This window comes from Crinia signifera, chromosome 4, assembly GCF_055691185.1.
Source record: "Crinia signifera chromosome 4, ASM5569118v1, whole genome shotgun sequence".
NCBI lineage: Eukaryota > Metazoa > Chordata > Amphibia > Anura > Myobatrachidae > Crinia > Crinia signifera.
In genome coordinates this window covers 300,670,387-300,689,940 of record NC_139220.1, presented here as the reverse complement: position 1 = coordinate 300,689,940, position 19,554 = coordinate 300,670,387, and the positions used below count along the sequence as shown (strand labels likewise).

The 19,554-nt window shown below is 37.8% G+C and overlaps 27 non-coding genes across 27 annotated transcripts; all 27 read left to right on the top strand.

Annotated features, from left to right (window-relative positions):
• The first annotated feature begins 74 nt into the window (after positions 1-74).
• On the top strand, positions 75-215 carry LOC146076448 (U4 spliceosomal RNA). The gene has a single exon (XR_014473848.1). It is a non-coding gene; the product is annotated as a U4 spliceosomal RNA (small nuclear RNA).
• A 537-nt stretch (positions 216-752) lies between these two features.
• LOC146076447 (U4 spliceosomal RNA) lies at positions 753-893 on the top strand. Its single transcript, XR_014473847.1, has one exon. It is a non-coding gene; the product is annotated as a U4 spliceosomal RNA (small nuclear RNA).
• A 654-nt stretch (positions 894-1,547) lies between these two features.
• Positions 1,548-1,688, top strand: LOC146076446 (U4 spliceosomal RNA). Its single transcript, XR_014473846.1, has one exon. It is a non-coding gene; the product is annotated as a U4 spliceosomal RNA (small nuclear RNA).
• A 538-nt stretch (positions 1,689-2,226) lies between these two features.
• On the top strand, positions 2,227-2,367 carry LOC146076627 (U4 spliceosomal RNA). Its single transcript, XR_014474027.1, has one exon. It is a non-coding gene; the product is annotated as a U4 spliceosomal RNA (small nuclear RNA).
• A 537-nt stretch (positions 2,368-2,904) lies between these two features.
• Positions 2,905-3,045, top strand: LOC146076492 (U4 spliceosomal RNA). The gene has a single exon (XR_014473892.1). It is a non-coding gene; the product is annotated as a U4 spliceosomal RNA (small nuclear RNA).
• A 538-nt stretch (positions 3,046-3,583) lies between these two features.
• On the top strand, positions 3,584-3,724 carry LOC146076445 (U4 spliceosomal RNA). The gene has a single exon (XR_014473845.1). It is a non-coding gene; the product is annotated as a U4 spliceosomal RNA (small nuclear RNA).
• Positions 3,725-4,378: 654 nt separating this feature from the next.
• On the top strand, positions 4,379-4,519 carry LOC146076662 (U4 spliceosomal RNA). The gene has a single exon (XR_014474061.1). It is a non-coding gene; the product is annotated as a U4 spliceosomal RNA (small nuclear RNA).
• Positions 4,520-5,057: 538 nt separating this feature from the next.
• On the top strand, positions 5,058-5,198 carry LOC146076615 (U4 spliceosomal RNA). Its single transcript, XR_014474015.1, has one exon. It is a non-coding gene; the product is annotated as a U4 spliceosomal RNA (small nuclear RNA).
• A 654-nt stretch (positions 5,199-5,852) lies between these two features.
• LOC146076614 (U4 spliceosomal RNA) lies at positions 5,853-5,993 on the top strand. Its single transcript, XR_014474014.1, has one exon. It is a non-coding gene; the product is annotated as a U4 spliceosomal RNA (small nuclear RNA).
• A 539-nt stretch (positions 5,994-6,532) lies between these two features.
• LOC146076686 (U4 spliceosomal RNA) lies at positions 6,533-6,673 on the top strand. Its single transcript, XR_014474085.1, has one exon. It is a non-coding gene; the product is annotated as a U4 spliceosomal RNA (small nuclear RNA).
• Positions 6,674-7,210: 537 nt separating this feature from the next.
• On the top strand, positions 7,211-7,351 carry LOC146076444 (U4 spliceosomal RNA). Its single transcript, XR_014473844.1, has one exon. It is a non-coding gene; the product is annotated as a U4 spliceosomal RNA (small nuclear RNA).
• Positions 7,352-8,005: 654 nt separating this feature from the next.
• On the top strand, positions 8,006-8,146 carry LOC146076443 (U4 spliceosomal RNA). The gene has a single exon (XR_014473843.1). It is a non-coding gene; the product is annotated as a U4 spliceosomal RNA (small nuclear RNA).
• A 537-nt stretch (positions 8,147-8,683) lies between these two features.
• LOC146076785 (U4 spliceosomal RNA) lies at positions 8,684-8,821 on the top strand. Its single transcript, XR_014474185.1, has one exon. It is a non-coding gene; the product is annotated as a U4 spliceosomal RNA (small nuclear RNA).
• Positions 8,822-9,358: 537 nt separating this feature from the next.
• Positions 9,359-9,499, top strand: LOC146076521 (U4 spliceosomal RNA). The gene has a single exon (XR_014473921.1). It is a non-coding gene; the product is annotated as a U4 spliceosomal RNA (small nuclear RNA).
• Positions 9,500-10,153: 654 nt separating this feature from the next.
• LOC146076441 (U4 spliceosomal RNA) lies at positions 10,154-10,294 on the top strand. Its single transcript, XR_014473841.1, has one exon. It is a non-coding gene; the product is annotated as a U4 spliceosomal RNA (small nuclear RNA).
• Positions 10,295-10,832: 538 nt separating this feature from the next.
• LOC146076613 (U4 spliceosomal RNA) lies at positions 10,833-10,973 on the top strand. Its single transcript, XR_014474013.1, has one exon. It is a non-coding gene; the product is annotated as a U4 spliceosomal RNA (small nuclear RNA).
• A 654-nt stretch (positions 10,974-11,627) lies between these two features.
• On the top strand, positions 11,628-11,768 carry LOC146076685 (U4 spliceosomal RNA). Its single transcript, XR_014474084.1, has one exon. It is a non-coding gene; the product is annotated as a U4 spliceosomal RNA (small nuclear RNA).
• Positions 11,769-12,422: 654 nt separating this feature from the next.
• LOC146076440 (U4 spliceosomal RNA) lies at positions 12,423-12,563 on the top strand. The gene has a single exon (XR_014473840.1). It is a non-coding gene; the product is annotated as a U4 spliceosomal RNA (small nuclear RNA).
• A 537-nt stretch (positions 12,564-13,100) lies between these two features.
• Positions 13,101-13,241, top strand: LOC146076355 (U4 spliceosomal RNA). The gene has a single exon (XR_014473756.1). It is a non-coding gene; the product is annotated as a U4 spliceosomal RNA (small nuclear RNA).
• A 537-nt stretch (positions 13,242-13,778) lies between these two features.
• LOC146076486 (U4 spliceosomal RNA) lies at positions 13,779-13,919 on the top strand. Its single transcript, XR_014473886.1, has one exon. It is a non-coding gene; the product is annotated as a U4 spliceosomal RNA (small nuclear RNA).
• Positions 13,920-14,457: 538 nt separating this feature from the next.
• LOC146076439 (U4 spliceosomal RNA) lies at positions 14,458-14,598 on the top strand. The gene has a single exon (XR_014473839.1). It is a non-coding gene; the product is annotated as a U4 spliceosomal RNA (small nuclear RNA).
• A 538-nt stretch (positions 14,599-15,136) lies between these two features.
• On the top strand, positions 15,137-15,277 carry LOC146076649 (U4 spliceosomal RNA). Its single transcript, XR_014474048.1, has one exon. It is a non-coding gene; the product is annotated as a U4 spliceosomal RNA (small nuclear RNA).
• Positions 15,278-15,814: 537 nt separating this feature from the next.
• On the top strand, positions 15,815-15,955 carry LOC146076612 (U4 spliceosomal RNA). The gene has a single exon (XR_014474012.1). It is a non-coding gene; the product is annotated as a U4 spliceosomal RNA (small nuclear RNA).
• A 654-nt stretch (positions 15,956-16,609) lies between these two features.
• On the top strand, positions 16,610-16,750 carry LOC146076684 (U4 spliceosomal RNA). The gene has a single exon (XR_014474083.1). It is a non-coding gene; the product is annotated as a U4 spliceosomal RNA (small nuclear RNA).
• A 654-nt stretch (positions 16,751-17,404) lies between these two features.
• On the top strand, positions 17,405-17,545 carry LOC146076683 (U4 spliceosomal RNA). The gene has a single exon (XR_014474082.1). It is a non-coding gene; the product is annotated as a U4 spliceosomal RNA (small nuclear RNA).
• A 654-nt stretch (positions 17,546-18,199) lies between these two features.
• Positions 18,200-18,340, top strand: LOC146076626 (U4 spliceosomal RNA). The gene has a single exon (XR_014474026.1). It is a non-coding gene; the product is annotated as a U4 spliceosomal RNA (small nuclear RNA).
• Positions 18,341-18,877: 537 nt separating this feature from the next.
• LOC146076491 (U4 spliceosomal RNA) lies at positions 18,878-19,018 on the top strand. The gene has a single exon (XR_014473891.1). It is a non-coding gene; the product is annotated as a U4 spliceosomal RNA (small nuclear RNA).
• The last annotated feature ends 536 nt before the right edge of the window (positions 19,019-19,554 follow it).

Here is a 19,554-nt window from a genome sequence, read left to right as displayed (position 1 = left end):
GAGACTGTTTGTCTAGCCATGGTTGTAATGAGTTCTCTGTTGCACATGCTGATTGCTCCAGCCAAGCACCTATCAACTTTGCGCAGTGGCATTATCATAGCTTATGAGGTCAAACCGAGGCGTGATTATTGCTAGTTGAAAACTTTACCCAATACCCCGCCATGATGACTTGCAATATAGTCAGCATTGGCAATTTTTGCTAGTCTCCCAGGAGACTATAAGATTTTGTAAAGGAAAGATGTGTTGGAGTTAGTCTATTTTCTTGAATCTTCTGTATGTGAAAAACCACAATTGACTGTGTCTTCCAGTTGCTGATTTTGAAGATTGGTTTAGAGATTAGTGTTTTTAATAAGACGTGTTGGAGTTAGTCTATTTTCTTGCATCTTCTGTATATGAAAAACCACAATTACATCCGTGTCTTCCAGTTGCTGATTTTGAAGATTGATGTAGAGATTAGTGTTTTTATCTCTGTTTATCTGGAGATGTTCCAGAATTTTTGAATGCATTGTCATGCAAATTTGGGATAAATTCCTTACAATTTTTGCTACCAGAGTGTGAGATATGAAAAAGCACTTGGGAATAGAAAATACAATTTCCTTGAAGTCATCACCCAGGAAGGTTTTGCCAGGTCTTGGACTCATTAGCATATACATTCCCATAATCCACTGCTCCTAGCCAGAGACTGTTTGTCTAGCCATGGTTGTAATGAGTTCTCTGTTGCACATGCTGATTGCTCCAGCCAAGCACCTATCAACTTTGCGCAGTGGCATTATCATAGCTTATGAGGTCAAACCGAGGCGTGATTATTGCTAGTTGAAAACTTTACCCAATACCCCGCCATGATGACTTGCAATATAGTCAGCATTGGCAATTTTTGCTAGTCTCCCAGGAGACTATAAGATTTTGTAAAGGAAAGATGTGTTGGAGTTAGTCTATTTTCTTGAATCTTCTGTATGTGAAAAACCACAATTGACTGTGTCTTCCAGTTGCTGTTTTTGAAGATTGGTTTAGAGATTAGTGTTTTTAATAAGACGTGTTGGAGTTAGTCTATTTTCTTGCATCTTCTGTATATGAAAAACCACAATTACATCCGTGTCTTCCAGTTGCTGATTTGGAAGATTGATGTAGAGATTAGTGTTTTTAATAAGACGTGTTGGAGTTAGTCTATTTTCTTGCATCTTCTGTATATGAAAAACCACAATTACATCCGTGTCTTCCAGTTGCTGATTTTGAAGATTGATGTAGAGATTAGTGTTTTTATCTCTGTTTATCTGGAGATGTTCCAGAATTTTTGAATGCAGTGTCATGCAAATTGGAGATAAATTCCTTACAATTTTTGCTACCAGAGTGTGAGATATGAAAAAGCACTTGGGAACAGAAAATACAATTTCCTTGAAGTCATCACCCAGGAAGGTTTTGCCAGGTCTTGGACTCATTAGCATATACATTCCCATAATCCACTGCTCCTAGCCAGAGACGGTTTGTCTAGCCATGGTTGTAATGAGTTCTCTGTTGCACATGCTGATTGCTCCAGCCAAGCACCTATCAACTTTGCGCAGTGGCATTATCATAGCTTATGAGGTCAAACCGAGGCGTGATTATTGCTAGTTGAAAACTTTACCCAATACCCCGCCATGATGACTTGCAATATAGTCAGCATTGGCAATTTTTGCTAGTCTCCCAGGAGACTATAAGATTTTGTAAAGGAAAGATGTGTTGGAGTTAGTCTATTTTCTTGAATCTTCTGTATGTGAAAAACCACAATTGACTGTGTCTTCCAGTTGCTGATTTTGAAGATTGGTTTAGAGATTAGTGTTTTTAATAAGACGTGTTGGAGTTAGTCTATTTTCTTGCATCTTCTGTATATGAAAAACCACAATTACATCCGTGTCTTCCAGTTGCTGATTTTGAAGATTGATGTAGAGATTAGTGTTTTTTATCTCTGTTTATCTGGAGATGTTCCAGAATTTTTGAATGCATTGTCATGCAAATTGGAGATAAATTCCTTACAATTTTTGCTACCAGAGTGTGAGATATGAAAAAGCACTTGGGAACAGAAAATACAATTTCCTTGAAGTCATCACCCAGGAAGGTTTTGCCAGGTCTTGGACTCATTAGCATATACATTCCCATAATCCACTGCTCCTAGCCAGAGACTGTTTGTCTAGCCATGGTTGTAATGAGTTCTCTGTTGCACATGCTGATTGCTCCAGCCAAGCACCTATCAACTTTGTGCAGTGGCATTATCATAGCTTATGAGGTCAAACTGAGGCGTGATTATTGCTAGTTGAAAACTTTACCCAATACCCCGCCATGATGACTTGCAATATAGTCAGCATTGGCAATTTTTGCTAGTCTCCCAGGAGACTATAAGATTTTGTAAAGGAAAGATGTGTTGGAGTTAGTCTATTTTCTTGAATCTTCTGTATGTGAAAAACCACAATTGACTGTGTCTTCCAGTTGCTGATTTTGAAGATTGGTTTAGAGATTAGTGTTTTTAATAAGACGTGTTGGAGTTAGTCTATTTTCTTGCATCTTCTGTATATGAAAAAGCACAATTACATCCGTGTCTTCCAGTTGCTGATTTTGAAGATTGATGTAGAGATTAGTGTTTTTATCTCTGTTTATCTGGAGATGTTCCAGAATTTTTGAATGCATTGTCATGCAAATTGGAGATAAATTCCTTACAATTTTTGCTACCAGAGTGTGAGATATGAAAAAGCACTTGGGAACAGAAAATACAATTTCCTTGAAGTCATCACCCAGGAAGGTTTTGCCAGGTCTTGGACTCATTAGCATATACATTCCCATAATCCACTGCTCCTAGCCAGAGACTGTTTGTCTAGCCATGGTTGTAATGAGTTCTCTGTTGCACATGCTGATTGCTCCAGCCAAGCACCTATCAACTTTGCGCAGTGGCATTATCATAGCTAATGAGGTCAAACCGAGGCGTGATTATTGCTAGTTGAAAACTTTACCCAATACCCCGCCATGATGACTTGCAATATAGTCAGCATTGGTAATTTTTGCTAGTCTCCCAGGAGACTATAAAATTTTGTAAAGGAAAGATGTGTTGGAGTTAGTCTATTTTCTTGAATCTTCTGTATGTGAAAAACCACAATTGACTGTGTCTTCCAGTTGCTGATATTGAAGATTGGTTTAGAGATTAGTGTTTTTAATAAGACGTGTTGGAGTTAGTCTATTTTCTTGCATCTTCTGTATATGAAAAACCACAATTACATCCGTGTCTTCCAGTTGCTGATTTTGAAGATTGATGTAGAGATTAGTGTTTTTTATCTCTGTTTATCTGGAGATGTTCCAGAATTTTTGAATGCATTGTCATGCAAATTGGAGATAAATTCCTTACAATTTTTGCTACCAGAGTGTGAGATATGAAAAAGCACTTGGGAACAGAAAATACAATTTTCTTGAAGTCATCACCCAGGAAGGTTTTGCCAGGTCTTGGACTCATTAGCATATACATTCCCATAATCCACTGCTCCTAGCCAGAGACTGTTTGTCTAGCCATGGTTGTAATGAGTTCTCTGTTGCACATGCTGATTGCTCCAGCCATGCACCTATCAACTTTGCGCAGTGGCATTATCATAGCTTATGAGGTCAAACCGAGGCGTGATTATTGCTAGTTGAAAACTTTACCCAATACCCCGCCATGATGACTTGCAATATAGTCAGCATTGGCAATTTTTGCTAGTCTCCCAGGAGACTATAAGATTTTGTAAAGGAAAGATGTGTTGGAGTTAGTCTATTTTCTTGAATCTTCTGTATGTGAAAAACCACAATTGACTGTGTCTTCCAGTTGCTGATTTTGAAGATTGGTTTAGAGATTAGTGTTTTTAATAAGACGTGTTGGAGTTAGTCTATTTTCTTGCATCTTCTGTATATGAAAAACCACAATTACATCCGTGTCTTCCAGTTGCTGATTTGGAAGATTGATGTAGAGATTAGTGTTTTTAATAAGACGTGTTGGAGTTAGTCTATTTTCTTGCATCTTCTGTATATGAAAAACCACAATTACATCCGTGTCTTCCAGTTGCTGATTTTGAAGATTGATGTAGAGATTAGTGTTTTTATCTCTGTTTATCTGGAGATGTTCCAGAATTTTTGAATGCAGTGTCATGCAAATTGGAGATAAATTCCTTACAATTTTTGCTACCAGAGTGTGAGATATGAAAAAGCACTTGGGAACAGAAAATACAATTTCCTTGAAGTCATCACCCAGGAAGGTTTTGCCAGGTCTTGGACTCATTAGCATATACATTCCCATAATCCACTGCTCCTAGCCAGAGACGGTTTGTCTAGCCATGGTTGTAATGAGTTCTCTGTTGCACATGCTGATTGCTCCAGCCAAGCACCTATCAACTTTGCGCAGTGGCATTATCATAGCTTATGAGGTCAAACCGAGGCGTGATTATTGCTAGTTGAAAACTTTACCCAATACCCCGCCATGATGACTTGCAATATAGTCAGCATTGACAATTTTTGCTAGTCTCCCAGGAGACTATAAGATTTTGTAAAGGAAAGATGTGTTGGAGTTAGTCTATTTTCTTGAATCTTCTGTATGTGAAAAACCACAATTGACTGTGTCTTCCAGTTGCTGATTTTGAAGATTGGTTTAGAGATTAGTGTTTTTAATAAGACGTGTTGGAGTTAGTCTATTTTCTTGCATCTTCTGTATATGAAAAACCACAATTACATCCGTGTCTTCCAGTTGCTGATTTTGAAGATTGATGTAGAGATTAGTGTTTTTTATCTCTGTTTATCTGGAGATGTTCCAGAATTTTTGAATGCATTGTCATGCAAATTGGAAATAAATTCCTTACAATTTTTGCTACCAGAGTGTGAGATATGAAAAAGCACTTGGGAACAGAAAATACAATTTCCTTGAAGTCATCACCCAGGAAGGTTTTGCCAGGTCTTGGACTCATTAGCATATACATTCCCATAATCCACTGCTCCTAGCCAGAGACTGTTTGTCTAGCCATGGTTGTAATGAGTTCTCTGTTGCACATGCTGATTGCTCCAGCCAAGCACCTATCAACTTTGCGCAGTGGCATTATCATAGCTTATGAGGTCAAACTGAGGCGTGATTATTGCTAGTTGAAAACTTTACCCAATACCCCGCCATGATGACTTGCAATATAGTCAGCATTGGCAATTTTTGCTAGTCTCCCAGGAGACTATAAGATTTTGTAAAGGAAAGATGTGTTGGAGTTAGTCTATTTTCTTGAATCTTCTGTATGTGAAAAACCACAATTGACTGTGTCTTCCAGTTGCTGATTTTGAAGATTGGTTTAGAGATTAGTATTTTTAATAAGACGTGTTGGAGTTAGTCTATTTTCTTGCATCTTCTGTATATGAAAAACCACAATTACATCCGTGTCTTCCAGTTGCTGATTTTGAAGATTGATGTAGAGATTCGTGTTTTTAATAAGACGTGTTGGAGTTAGTCTATTTTCTTGCATCTTCTGTATATGAAAAACCACAATTACATCCGTGTCTTCCAGTTGCTGATTTTGAAGATTGATGTAGAGATTAGTGTTTTTATCTCTGTTTATCTGGAGATGTTCCAGAATTTTTGAATGCAGTGTCATGCAAATTGGAGATAAATTCCTTACAATTTTTGCTACCAGAGTGTGAGATATGAAAAAGCACTTGGGAACAGAAAATACAATTTCCTTGAAATCATCACCCAGGAAGGTTTTGCCAGGTCTTGGACTCATTAGCATATACATTCCCATAATCCACTGCTCCTAGCCAGAGACTGTTTGTCTAGCCATGGTTGTAATGAGTTCTCTGTTGCACATGCTGATTGCTCCAGCCAAGCACCTATCAACTTTGCGCAGTGGCATTATCATAGCTTATGAGGTCAAACTGAGGCGTGATTATTGCTAGTTGAAAACTTTACCCAATACCCCGCCATGATGACTTGCAATATAGTCAGCATTGGCAATTTTTGCTAGTCTCCCAGGAGACTATAAGATTTTGTAAAGGAAAGATGTGTTGGAGTTAGTCTATTTTCTTGAATCTTCTGTATGTGAAAAACCACAATTACATCCGTGTCTTCCAGTTGCTGATTTTGAAGATTGATGTAGAGATTAGTGTTTTTAATAAGACGTGTTGGAGTTAGTCTATTTTCTTGCATCTTCTGTATATGAAAAACCACAATTACATCCGTGTCTTCCAGTTGCTGATTTTGAAGATTGATGTAGAGATTAGTGTTTTTATCTCTGTTTATCTGGAGATGTTCCAGAATTTTTGAATGCAGTGTCATGCAAATTGGAGATAAATTCCTTACAATTTTTGCTACCAGAGTGTGAGATATGAAAAAGCACTTGGGAACAGAAAATACAATTTCCTTGAAATCATCACCCAGGAAGGTTTTGCCAGGTCTTGGACTCATTAGCATATACATTCCCATAATCCACTGCTCCTAGCCAGAGACTGTTTGTCTAGCCATGGTTGTAATGAGTTCTCTGTTGCACATGCTGATTGCTCCAGCCAAGCACCTATCAACTTTGCGCAGTGGCATTATCATAGCTTATGAGGTCAAACTGAGGCGTGATTATTGCTAGTTGAAAACTTTACCCAATACCCTGCCATGATGACTTGCAATATAGTCAGCATTGGCAATTTTTGCTAGTCTCCCAGGAGACTATAAGATTTTGTAAAGGAAAGATGTGTTGGAGTTAGTCTATTTTCTTGAATCTTCTGTATGTGAAAAACCACAATTGACTGTGTCTTCCAGTTGCTGATTTTGAAGATTGGTTTAGAGATTAGTGTTTTTAATAAGACGTGTTGGAGTTAGTCTATTTTCTTGCATCTTCTGTATATGAAAAACCACAATTACATCCGTGTCTTCCAGTTGCTGATTTTGAAGATTGATGTAGAGATTAGTGTTTTTATCTCTGTTTATCTGGAGATGTTCCAGAATTTTTGAATGCATTGTCATGCAAATTTGGGATAAATTCCTTACAATTTTTGCTACCAGAGTGTGAGATATGAAAAAGCACTTGGGAATAGAAAATACAATTTCCTTGAAGTCATCACCCAGGAAGGTTTTGCCAGGTCTTGGACTCATTAGCATATACATTCCCATAATCCACTGCTCCTAGCCAGAGACTGTTTGTCTAGCCATGGTTGTAATGAGTTCTCTGTTGCACATGCTGATTGCTCCAGCCAAGCACCTATCAACTTTGCGCAGTGGCATTATCATAGCTTATGAGGTCAAACCGAGGCGTGATTATTGCTAGTTGAAAACTTTACCCAATACCCCGCCATGATGACTTGCAATATAGTCAGCATTGGCAATTTTTGCTAGTCTCCCAGGAGACTATAAGATTTTGTAAAGGAAAGATGTGTTGGAGTTAGTCTATTTTCTTGAATCTTCTGTATGTGAAAAACCACAATTGACTGTGTCTTCCAGTTGCTGATTTTGAAGATTGGTTTAGAGATTAGTGTTTTTAATAAGACGTGTTGGAGTTAGTCTATTTTCTTGCATCTTCTGTATATGAAAAACCACAATTACATCCGTGTCTTCCAGTTGCTGATTTGGAAGATTGATGTAGAGATTAGTGTTTTTAATAAGACGTGTTGGAGTTAGTCTATTTTCTTGCATCTTCTGTATATGAAAAACCACAATTACATCCGTGTCTTCCAGTTGCTGATTTTGAAGATTGATGTAGAGATTAGTGTTTTTATCTCTGTTTATCTGGAGATGTTCCAGAATTTTTGAATGCAGTGTCATGCAAATTGGAGATAAATTCCTTACAATTTTTGCTACCAGAGTGTGAGATATGAAAAAGCACTTGGGAACAGAAAATACAATTTCCTTGAAGTCATCACCCAGGAAGGTTTTGCCAGGTCTTGGACTCATTAGCATATACATTCCCATAATCCACTGCTCCTAGCCAGAGACGGTTTGTCTAGCCATGGTTGTAATGAGTTCTCTGTTGCACATGCTGATTGCTCCAGCCAAGCACCTATCAACTTTGCGCAGTGGCATTATCATAGCTTATGAGGTCAAACCGAGGCGTGATTATTGCTAGTTGAAAACTTTACCCAATACCCCGCCATGATGACTTGCAATATAGTCAGCATTGGCAATTTTTGCTAGTCTCCCAGGAGACTATAAGATTTTGTAAAGGAAAGATGTGTTGGAGTTAGTCTATTTTCTTGAATCTTCTGTATGTGAAAAACCACAATTGACTGTGTCTTCCAGTTGCTGATTTTGAAGATTGGTTTAGAGATTAGTGTTTTTAATAAGACGTGTTGGAGTTAGTCTATTTTCTTGCATCTTCTGTATATGAAAAACCACAATTACATCCGTGTCTTCCAGTTGCTGATTTTGAAGATTGATGTAGAGATTAGTGTTTTTATCTCTGTTTATCTGGAGATGTTCCAGAATTTTTGAATGCATTGTCATGCAAATTGGAGATAAATTCCTTACAATTTTTGCTACCAGAGTGTGAGATATGAAAAAGCACTTGGGAACAGAAAATACAATTTCCTTGAAGTCATCACCCAGGAAGGTTTTGCCAGGTCTTGGACTCATTAGCATATACATTCCCATAATCCACTGCTCCTAGCCAGAGACTGTTTGTCTAGCCATGGTTGTAATGAGTTCTCTGTTGCACATGCTGATTGCTCCAGCCAAGCACCTATCAACTTTGCGCAGTGGCATTATCATAGCTAATGAGGTCAAACCGAGGCGTGATTGCTAGTTGAAAACTTTACCCAATACCCCGCCATGATGACTTGCAATATAGTCAGCATTGGTAATTTTTGCTAGTCTCCCAGGAGGCTATAAGATTTTGTAAAGGAAAGATGTGTTGGAGTTAGTCTATTTTCTTGAATCTTCTGTATGTGAAAAACCACAATTGACTGTGTCTTCCAGTTGCTGATATTGAAGATTGGTTTAGAGATTAGTGTTTTTAATAAGACGTGTTGGAGTTAGTCTATTTTCTTGCATCTTCTGTATATGAAAAACCACAATTACATCCGTGTCTTCCAGTTGCTGATTTTGAAGATTGATGTAGAGATTAGTGTTTTTATCTCTGTTTATCTGGAGATGTTCCAGAATTTTTGAATGCATTGTCATGCAAATTGGAGATAAATTCCTTACAATTTTTGCTACCAGAGTGTGAGATATGAAAAAGCACTTGGGAACAGAAAATACAATTTTCTTGAAGTCATCACCCAGGAAGGTTTTGCCAGGTCTTGGACTCATTAGCATATACATTCCCATAATCCACTGCTCCTAGCCAGAGACTGTTTGTCTAGCCATGTTTGTAATGAGTTCTCTGTTGCACATGCTGATTGCTCCAGCCAAGCACCTATCAACTTTGCGCAGTGGCATTATCATAGCTTATGAGGTCAAACCGAGGCGTGATTATTGCTAGTTGAAAACTTTACCCAATACCCCGCCTTGATGACTTGCAATATAGTCAGCATTGGCAATTTTTGCTAGTCTCCCAGGAGACTATAAAATTTTGTAAAGGAAAGATGTGTTGGAGTTAGTCTATTTTCTTGAATCTTCTGTATGTGAAAAACCACAATTGACTGTGTCTTCCAGTTGCTGATTTTGAAGATTGGTTTAGAGATTAGTGTTTTTAATAAGACGTGTTGGAGTTAGTCTATTTTCTTGCATCTTCTGTATATGAAAAACCACAATTACATCCGTGTCTTCCAGTTGCTGATTTGGAAGATTGATGTAGAGATTAGTGTTTTTAATAAGACGTGTTGGAGTTAGTCTATTTTCTTGCATCTTCTGTATATGAAAAACCACAATTACATCCGTGTCTTCCAGTTGCTGATTTTGAAGATTGATGTAGAGATTAGTGTTTTTATCTCTGTTTATCTGGAGATGTTCCAGAATTTTTGAATGCAGTGTCATGCAAATTGGAGATAAATTCCTTACAATTTTTGCTACCAGAGTGTGAGATATGAAAAAGCACTTGGGAACAGAAAATACAATTTCCTTGAAGTCATCACCCAGGAAGGTTTTGCCAGGTCTTGGACTCATTAGCATATACATTCCCATAATCCACTGCTCCTAGCCAGAGACGGTTTGTCTAGCCATGGTTGTAATGAGTTCTCTGTTGCACATGCTGATTGCTCCAGCCAAGCACCTATCAACTTTGCGCAGTGGCATTATCATAGCTTATGAGGTCAAACCGAGGCGTGATTATTGCTAGTTGAAAACTTTACCCAATACCCCGCCATGATGACTTGCAATATAGTCAGCATTGGCAATTTTTGCTAGTCTCCCAGGAGACTATAAGATTTTGTAAAGGAAAGATGTGTTGGAGTTAGTCTATTTTCTTGAATCTTCTGTATGTGAAAAACCACAATTGACTGTGTCTTCCAGTTGCTGATTTTGAAGATTGGTTTAGAGATTAGTGTTTTTAATAAGACGTGTTGGAGTTAGTCTATTTTCTTGCATCTTCTGTATATGAAAAACCACAATTACATCCGTGTCTTCCAGTTGCTGATTTTGAAGATTGATGTAGAGATTAGTGTTTTTTATCTCTGTTTATCTGGAGATGTTCCAGAATTTTTGAATGCATTGTCATGCAAATTGGAGATAAATTCCTTACAATTTTTGCTACCAGAGTGTGAGATATGAAAAAGCACTTGGGAACAGAAAATACAATTTCCTTGAAGTCATCACCCAGGAAGGTTTTGCCAGGTCTTGGACTCATTAGCATATACATTCCCATAATCCACTGCTCCTAGCCAGAGACTGTTTGTCTAGCCATGGTTGTAATGAGTTCTCTGTTGCACATGCTGATTGCTCCAGCCAAGCACCTATCAACTTTGCGCAGTGGCATTATCATAGCTTATGAGGTCAAACTGAGGCGTGATTATTGCTAGTTGAAAACTTTACCCAATACCCCGCCATGATGACTTGCAATATAGTCAGCATTGGCAATTTTTGCTAGTCTCCCAGGAGACTATAAGATTTTGTAAAGGAAAGATGTGTTGGAGTTAGTCTATTTTCTTGAATCTTCTGTATGTGAAAAACCACAATTGACTGTGTCTTCCAGTTGCTGATTTTGAAGATTGGTTTAGAGATTAGTATTTTTAATAAGACGTGTTGGAGTTAGTCTATTTTCTTGCATCTTCTGTATATGAAAAAGCACAATTACATCCGTGTCTTCCAGTTGCTGATTTTGAAGATTGATGTAGAGATTCGTGTTTTTAATAAGACGTGTTGGAGTTAGTCTATTTTCTTGCATCTTCTGTATATGAAAAACCACAATTACATCCGTGTCTTCCAGTTGCTGATTTTGAAGATTGATGTAGAGATTAGTGTTTTTATCTCTGTTTATCTGGAGATGTTCCAGAATTTTTGAATGCAGTGTCATGCAAATTGGAGATAAATTCCTTACAATTTTTGCTACCAGAGTGTGAGATATGAAAAAGCACTTGGGAACAGAAAATACAATTTCCTTGAAATCATCACCCAGGAAGGTTTTGCCAGGTCTTGGACTCATTAGCATATACATTCCCATAATCCACTGCTCCTAGCCAGAGACTGTTTGTCTAGCCATGGTTGTAATGAGTTCTCTGTTGCACATGCTGATTGCTCCAGCCAAGCACCTATCAACTTTGCGCAGTGGCATTATCATAGCTTATGAGGTCAAACTGAGGCGTGATTATTGCTAGTTGAAAACTTTACCCAATACCCTGCCATGATGACTTGCAATATAGTCAGCATTGGCAATTTTTGCTAGTCTCCCAGGAGACTATAAGATTTTGTAAAGGAAAGATGTGTTGGAGTTAGTCTATTTTCTTGAATCTTCTGTATGTGAAAAACCACAATTGACTGTGTCTTCCAGTTGCTGATTTTGAAGATTGGTTTAGAGATTAGTGTTTTTAATAAGACGTGTTGGAGTTAGTCTATTTTCTTGCATCTTCTGTATATGAAAAACCACAATTACATCCGTGTCTTCCAGTTGCTGATTTTGAAGATTGATGTAGAGATTAGTGTTTTTAATAAGACGTGTTGGAGTTAGTCTATTTTCTTGCATCTTCTGTATATGAAAAACCACAATTACATCCGTGTCTTCCAGTTGCTGATTTTGAAGATTGATGTAGAGATTAGTGTTTTTATCTCTGTTTATCTGGAGATGTTCCAGAATTTTTGAATGCAGTGTCATGCAAATTGGAGATAAATTCCTTACAATTTTTGCTACCAGAGTGTGAGATATGAAAAAGCACTTGGGAACAGAAAATACAATTTCCTTGAAGTCATCACCCAGGAAGGTTTTGCCAGGTCTTGGACTCATTAGCATATACATTCCCATAATCCACTGCTCCTAGCCAGAGACGGTTTGTCTAGCCATGGTTGTAATGAGTTCTCTGTTGCACATGCTGATTGCTCCAGCCAAGCACCTATTAACTTTGCGCAGTGGCATTATCATAGCTTATGAGGTCAAACCGAGGCGTGATTATTGCTAGTTGAAAACTTTACCCAATACCCCGCCATGATGACTTGCAATATAGTCAGCATTGGCAATTTTTGCTAGTCTCCCAGGAGACTATAAGATTTTGTAAAGGAAAGATGTGTTGGAGTTAGTCTATTTTTTTTAATCTTCTGTATGTGAAAAACCACAATTGACTGTGTCTTCCAGTTGCTGATTTTGAAGATTGGTTTAGAGATTAGTGTTTTGAATAAGATGTGTTGGAGTTAGTCTATTTTCTTGCATCTTCTGTATATGAAAAACCACAATTACATCCGTGTCTTCCAGTTGCTGATTTTGAAGATTGATGTAGAGATTAGTGTTTTTATCTCTGTTTATCTGGAGATGTTCCAGAATTTTTGAATGCATTGTCATGCAAATTTGGGATAAATTCCTTACAATTTTTGCTACCAGAGTGTGAGATATGAAAAAGCACTTGGGAACAGAAAATACAATTTCCTTGAAGTCATCACCCAGGAAGGTTTTGCCAGGTCTTGGACTCATTAGCATTTACATTCCCATAATCCACTGCTCCTAGCCAGAGACTGTTTGTCTAGCCATGGTTGTAATGAGTTCTCTGTTGCACATGCTAATTGCTCCAGCCAAGCACCTATCAACTTTGCGCAGTGGCATTATCATAGCTAATGAGGTCAAACCGAGGCGTGATTATTGCTAGTTGAAAACTTTACCCAATACCCCGCCATGATGACTTGCAATATAGTCAGCATTGGCAATTTTTGCTAGTCTCCCAGGAGACTATAAGATTTTGTAAAGGAAAGATGTGTTGGAGTTAGTCTATTTTCTTGAATCTTCTGTATGTGAAAAACCACAATTGACTGTGTCTTCCAGTTGCTGATATTGAAGATTGGTTTAGAGATTAGTGTTTTTAATAAGACGTGTTGGAGTTAGTCTATTTTCTTGCATCTTCTGTATATGAAAAACCACAATTACATCCGTGTCTTCCAGTTGCTGATTTTGAAGATTGATGTAGAGATTAGTGTTTTTATCTCTGTTTATCTGGAGATGTTCCAGAATTTTTGAATGCAGTGTCATGCAAATTGGAGATAAATTCCTTACAATTTTTGCTACCAGAGTGTGAGATATGAAAAAGCACTTGGGAACAGAAAATACAATTTCATTGAAGTCATCACCCAGGAAGGTTTTGCCAGGTCTTGGACTCATTAGCATATACATTCCCATAATCCACTGCTCCTAGCCAGAGACGGTTTGTCTAGCCATGGTTGTAATGAGTTCTCTGTTGCACATGCTGATTGCTCCAGCCAAGCACCTATCAACTTTGCGCAGTGGCATTATCATAGCTTATGAGGTCAAACCGAGGCGTGATTATTGCTAGTTGAAAACTTTACCCAATACCCCGCCATGATGACTTGCAATATAGTCAGCATTGGCAATTTTTGCTATTCTCCCAGGAGACTATAAGATTTTGTAAAGGAAAGATGTGTTGGAGTTAGTCTATTTTCTTGAATCTTCTGTATGTGAAAAACCACAATTGACTGTGTCTTCCAGTTGCTGATTTTGAAGATTGGTTTAGAGATTAGTGTTTTTAATAAGACGTGTTGGAGTTAGTCTATTTTCTTGCATCTTCTGTATATGAAAAACCACAATTACATCCGTGTCTTCCAGTTGCTGATTTTGAAGATTGATGTAGAGATTAGTGTTTTTTATCTCTGTTTATCTGGAGATGTTCCAGAATTTTTGAATGCATTGTCATGCAAATTGGAGATAAATTCCTTACAATTTTTGCTACCAGAGTGTGAGATATGAAAAAGCACTTGGGAACAGAAAATACAATTTCCTTGAAGTCATCACCCAGGAAGGTTTTGCCAGGTCTTGGACTCATTAGCATATACATTCCCATAATCCACTGCTCCTAGCCAGAGACTGTTTGTCTAGCCATGGTTGTAATGAGTTCTCTGTTGCACATGCTGATTGCTCCAGCCAAGCACCTATCAACTTTGCGCAGTGGCATTATCATAGCTTATGAGGTCAAACCGAGGCGTGATTATTGCTAGTTGAAAACTTTACCCAATACCCCGCCATGATGACTTGCAATATAGTCAGCATTGGCAATTTTTGCTAGTCTCCCAGGAGACTATAAGATTTTGTAAAGGAAAGATGTGTTGGAGTTAGTCTATTTTCTTGAATCTTCTGTATGTGAAAAACCACAATTGACTGTGTCTTCCAGTTGCTGATTTTGAAGATTGGTTTAGAGATTAGTGTTTTTAATAAGACGTGTTGGAGTTAGTCTATTTTCTTGCATCTTCTGTATATGAAAAACCACAATTACATCCGTGTCTTCCAGTTGCTGATTTTGAAGATTGATGTAGAGATTAGTGTTTTTTATCTCTGTTTATCTGGAGATGTTCCAGAATTTTTGAATGCATTGTCATGCAAATTGGAGATAAATTCCTTACAATTTTTGCTACCAGAGTGTGAGATATGAAAAAGCACTTGGGAACAGAAAATACAATTTCCTTGAAGTCATCACCCAGGAAGGTTTTGCCAGGTCTTGGACTCATTAGCATATACATTCCCATAATCCACTGCTCCTAGCCAGAGACTGTTTGTCTAGCCATGGTTGTAATGAGTTCTCTGTTGCACATGCTGATTGCTCCAGCCAAGCACCTATTAACTTTGCGCAGTGGCATTATCATAGCTTATGAGGTCAAACCAAGGCGTGATTATTGCTAGTTGAAAACTTTACCCAATACCCCGCCATGATGACTTGCAATATAGTCAGCATTGGCAATTTTTGCTAGTCTCCCAGGAGACTATAAGATTTTGTAAAGGAAAGATGTGTTGGAGTTAGTCTATTTTCTTGAATCTTCTGTATGTGAAAAACCACAATTGACTGTGTCTTCCAGTTGCTGATATTGAAGATTGGTTTAGAGATTAGTGTTTTTAATAAGACGTGTTGGAGTTAGTCTATTTTCTTGCATCTTCTGTATATGAAAAACCACAATTACATCCGTGTCTTCCAGTTGCTGATTTTGAAGATTGATGTAGAGATTAGTGTTTTTATCTCTGTTTATCTGGAGATGTTCCAGAATTTTTGAATGCATTGTCATGCAAATTGGAGATAAATTCCTTACAATTTTTGCTACCAGAGTGTGAGATATGAAAAAGCACTTGGGAACAGAAAATACAATTTTCTTGAAGTCATCACCCAGGAAGGTTTTGCCAGGTCTTGGACTCATTAGCATATACATTCCCATAATCCACTGCTCCTAGCCAGAGACTGTTTGTCTAGCCATGGTTGTAATGAGTTCTCTGTTGCACATGCTGATTGCTCCAGCCAAGCACCTATCAACTTTGCGCAGTGGCATTATCATAGCTTATGAGGTCAAACTGAGGCGTGATTATTGCTAGTTGAAAACTTTACCCAATACCCCGCCATGATGACTTGCAATATAGTCAGCATTGGCAATTTTTGCTAGTCTCCCAGGAGACTATAAGATTTTGTAAAGGAAAGATGTGTTGGAGTTAGTCTATTTTCTTGAATCTTCTGTATGTGAAAAACCGCAATTGACTGTGTCTTCCAGTTGCTGATTTTGAAGATTGGTTTAGAGATTAGTATTTTTAATAAGACGTGTTGGAGTTAGTCTATTTTCTTGCATCTTCTGTATATGAAAAACCACAATTACATCCGTGTCTTCCAGTTGCTGATTTTGAAGATTGATGTAGAGATTAGTGTTTTTAATAAGACGTGTTGGAGTTAGTCTATTTTCTTGCATCTTCTGTATATGAAAAACCACAATTACATCCGTGTCTTCCAGTTGCTGATTTTGAAGATTGATGTAGAGATTAGTGTTTTTATCTCTGTTTATCTGGAGATGTTCCAGAATTTTTGAATGCATTGTCATGCAAATTGGAGATAAATTCCTTACAATTTTTGCTACCAGAGTGTGAGATATGAAAAAGCACTTGGGAACAGAAAATACAATTTCCTTGAAATCATCACCCAGGAAGGTTTTGCCAGGTCTTGGACTCATTAGCATATACATTCCCATAATCCACTGCTCCTAGCCAGAGACTGTTTGTCTAGCCATGGTTGTAATGAGTTCTCTGTTGCACATGCTGATTGCTCCAGCCAAGCACCTATCAACTTTGCGCAGTGGCATTATCATAGCTTATGAGGTCAAACTGAGGCGTGATTATTGCTAGTTGAAAACTTTACCCAATACCCTGCCATGATGACTTGCAATATAGTCAGCATTGGCAATTTTTGCTAGTCTCCCAGGAGACTATAAGATTTTGTAAAGGAAAGATGTGTTGGAGTTAGTCTATTTTCTTGAATCTTCTGTATGTGAAAAACCGCAATTGACTGTGTCTTCCAGTTGCTGATTTTGAAGATTGGTTTAGAGATTAGTATTTTTAATAAGACGTGTTGGAGTTAGTCTATTTTCTTGCATCTTCTGTATATGAAAAACCACAATTACATCCGTGTCTTCCAGTTGCTGATTTTGAAGATTGATGTAGAGATTAGTGTTTTTAATAAGACGTGTTGGAGTTAGTCTATTTTCTTGCATCTTCTGTATATGAAAAACCACAATTACATCCGTGTCTTCCAGTTGCTGATTTTGAAGATTGATGTAGAGATTAGTGTTTTTATCTCTGTTTATCTGGAGATGTTCCAGAATTTTTGAATGCATTGTCATGCAAATTGGAGATAAATTCCTTACAATTTTTGCTACCAGAGTGTGAGATATGAAAAAGCACTTGGGAACAGAAAATACAATTTCCTTGAAATCATCACCCAGGAAGGTTTTGCCAGGTCTTGGACTCATTAGCATATACATTCCCATAATCCACTGCTCCTAGCCAGAGACTGTTTGTCTAGCCATGGTTGTAATGAGTTCTCTGTTGCACATGCTGATTGCTCCAGCCAAGCACCTATCAACTTTGCGCAGTGGCATTATCATAGCTTATGAGGTCAAACTGAGGCGTGATTATTGCTAGTTGAAAACTTTACCCAATACCCTGCCATGATGACTTGCAATATAGTCAGCATTGGCAATTTTTGCTAGTCTCCCAGGAGACTATAAGATTTTGTAAAGGAAAGATGTGTTGGAGTTAGTCTATTTTCTTGAATCTTCTGTATGTGAAAAACCACAATTGACTGTGTCTTCCAGTTGCTGATTTTGAAGATTGGTTTAGAGATTAGTGTTTTTAATAAGACGTGTTGGAGTTAGTCTATTTTCTTGCATCTTCTGTATATGAAAAACCACAATTACATCCGTGTCTTCCAGTTGCTGATTTTGAAGATTGATGTAGAGATTAGTGTTTTTAATAAGACGTGTTGGAGTTAGTCTATTTTCTTGCATCTTCTGTATATGAAAAACCACAATTACATCCGTGTCTTCCAGTTGCTGATTTTGAAGATTGATGTAGAGATTAGTGTTTTTATCTCTGTTTATCTGGAGATGTTCCAGAATTTTTGAATGCAGTGTCATGCAAATTGGAGATAAATTCCTTCCAATTTTTGCTACCAGAGTGTGAGATATGAAAAAGCACTTGGGAACAGAAAATACAATTTCCTTGAAGTCATCACCCAGGAAGGTTTTGCCAGGTCTTGGACTCATTAGCATATACATTCCCATAATCCACTGCTCCTAGCCAGAGACTGTTTGTCTAGCCATGGTTGTAATGAGTTCTCTGTTGCACATGCTGATTGCTCCAGCCAAGCACCTATCAACTTTGTGCAGTGGCATTATCATAGCTTATGAGGTCAAACTGAGGCGTGATTATTGCTAGTTGAAAACTTTACCCAATACCCCGCCATGATGACTTGCAATATAGTCAGCATTGGCAATTTTTGCTAGTCTCCCAGGAGACTATAAGATTTTGTAAAGGAAAGATGTGTTGGAGTTAGTCTATTTTCTTGAATCTTCTGTATGTGAAAAACCACAATTGACTGTGTCTTCCAGTTGCTGATTTTGAAGATTGGTTTAGAGATTAGTGTTTTTAATAAGACGTGTTGGAGTTAGTCTATTTTCTTGCATCTTCTGTATATGAAAAACCACAATTACATCCGTGTCTTCCAGTTGCTGATTTTGAAGATTGATGTAGAGATTAGTGTTTTTATCTCTGTTTATCTGGAGATGTTCCAGAATTTTTGAATGCATTGTCATGCAAATTGGAGATAAATTCCTTACAATTTTTGCTACCAGAGTGTGAGATATGAAAAAGCACTTGGGAACAGAAAATACAATTTCCTTGAAGTCATCACCCAGGAAGGTTTTGCCAGGTCTTGGACTCATTAGCATATACATTCCCATAATCCACTGCTCCTAGCCAGAGACTGTTTGTCTAGCCATGGTTGTAATGAGTTCTCTGTTGCACATGCTGATTGCTCCAGCCAAGCACCTATCAACTTTGCGCAGTGGCATTATCATAGCTAATGAGGTCAAACCGAGGCGTGATTATTGCTAGTTGAAAACTTTACCCAATACCCCGCCATGATGACTTGCAATATAGTCAGCATTGGTAATTTTTGCTAGTCTCCCAGGAGACTATAAGATTCTGTAAAGGAAAGATGTGTTGGAGTTAGTCTATTTTCTTGAATCTTCTGTATGTGAAAAACCACAATTGACTGTGTCTTCCAGTTGCTGATTTTGAAGATTGGTTTAGAGATTAGTGTTTTTAATAAGACGTGTTGGAGTTAGTCTATTTTCTTGCATCTTCTGTATATGAAAAACCACAATTACATCCGTGTCTTCCAGTTGCTGATTTGGAAGATTGATGTAGAGATTAGTGTTTTTAATAAGACGTGTTGGAGTTAGTCTATTTTCTTGCATCTTCTGTATATGAAAAACCACAATTACATCCGTGTCTTCCAGTTGCTGATTTTGAAGATTGATGTAGAGATTAGTGTTTTTATCTCTGTTTATCTGGAGATGTTCCAGAATTTTTGAATGCAGTGTCATGCAAATTGGAGATAAATTCCTTACAATTTTTGCTACCAGAGTGTGAGATATGAAAAAGCACTTGGGAACAGAAAATACAATTTCCTTGAAGTCATCACCCAGGAAGGTTTTGCCAGGTCTTG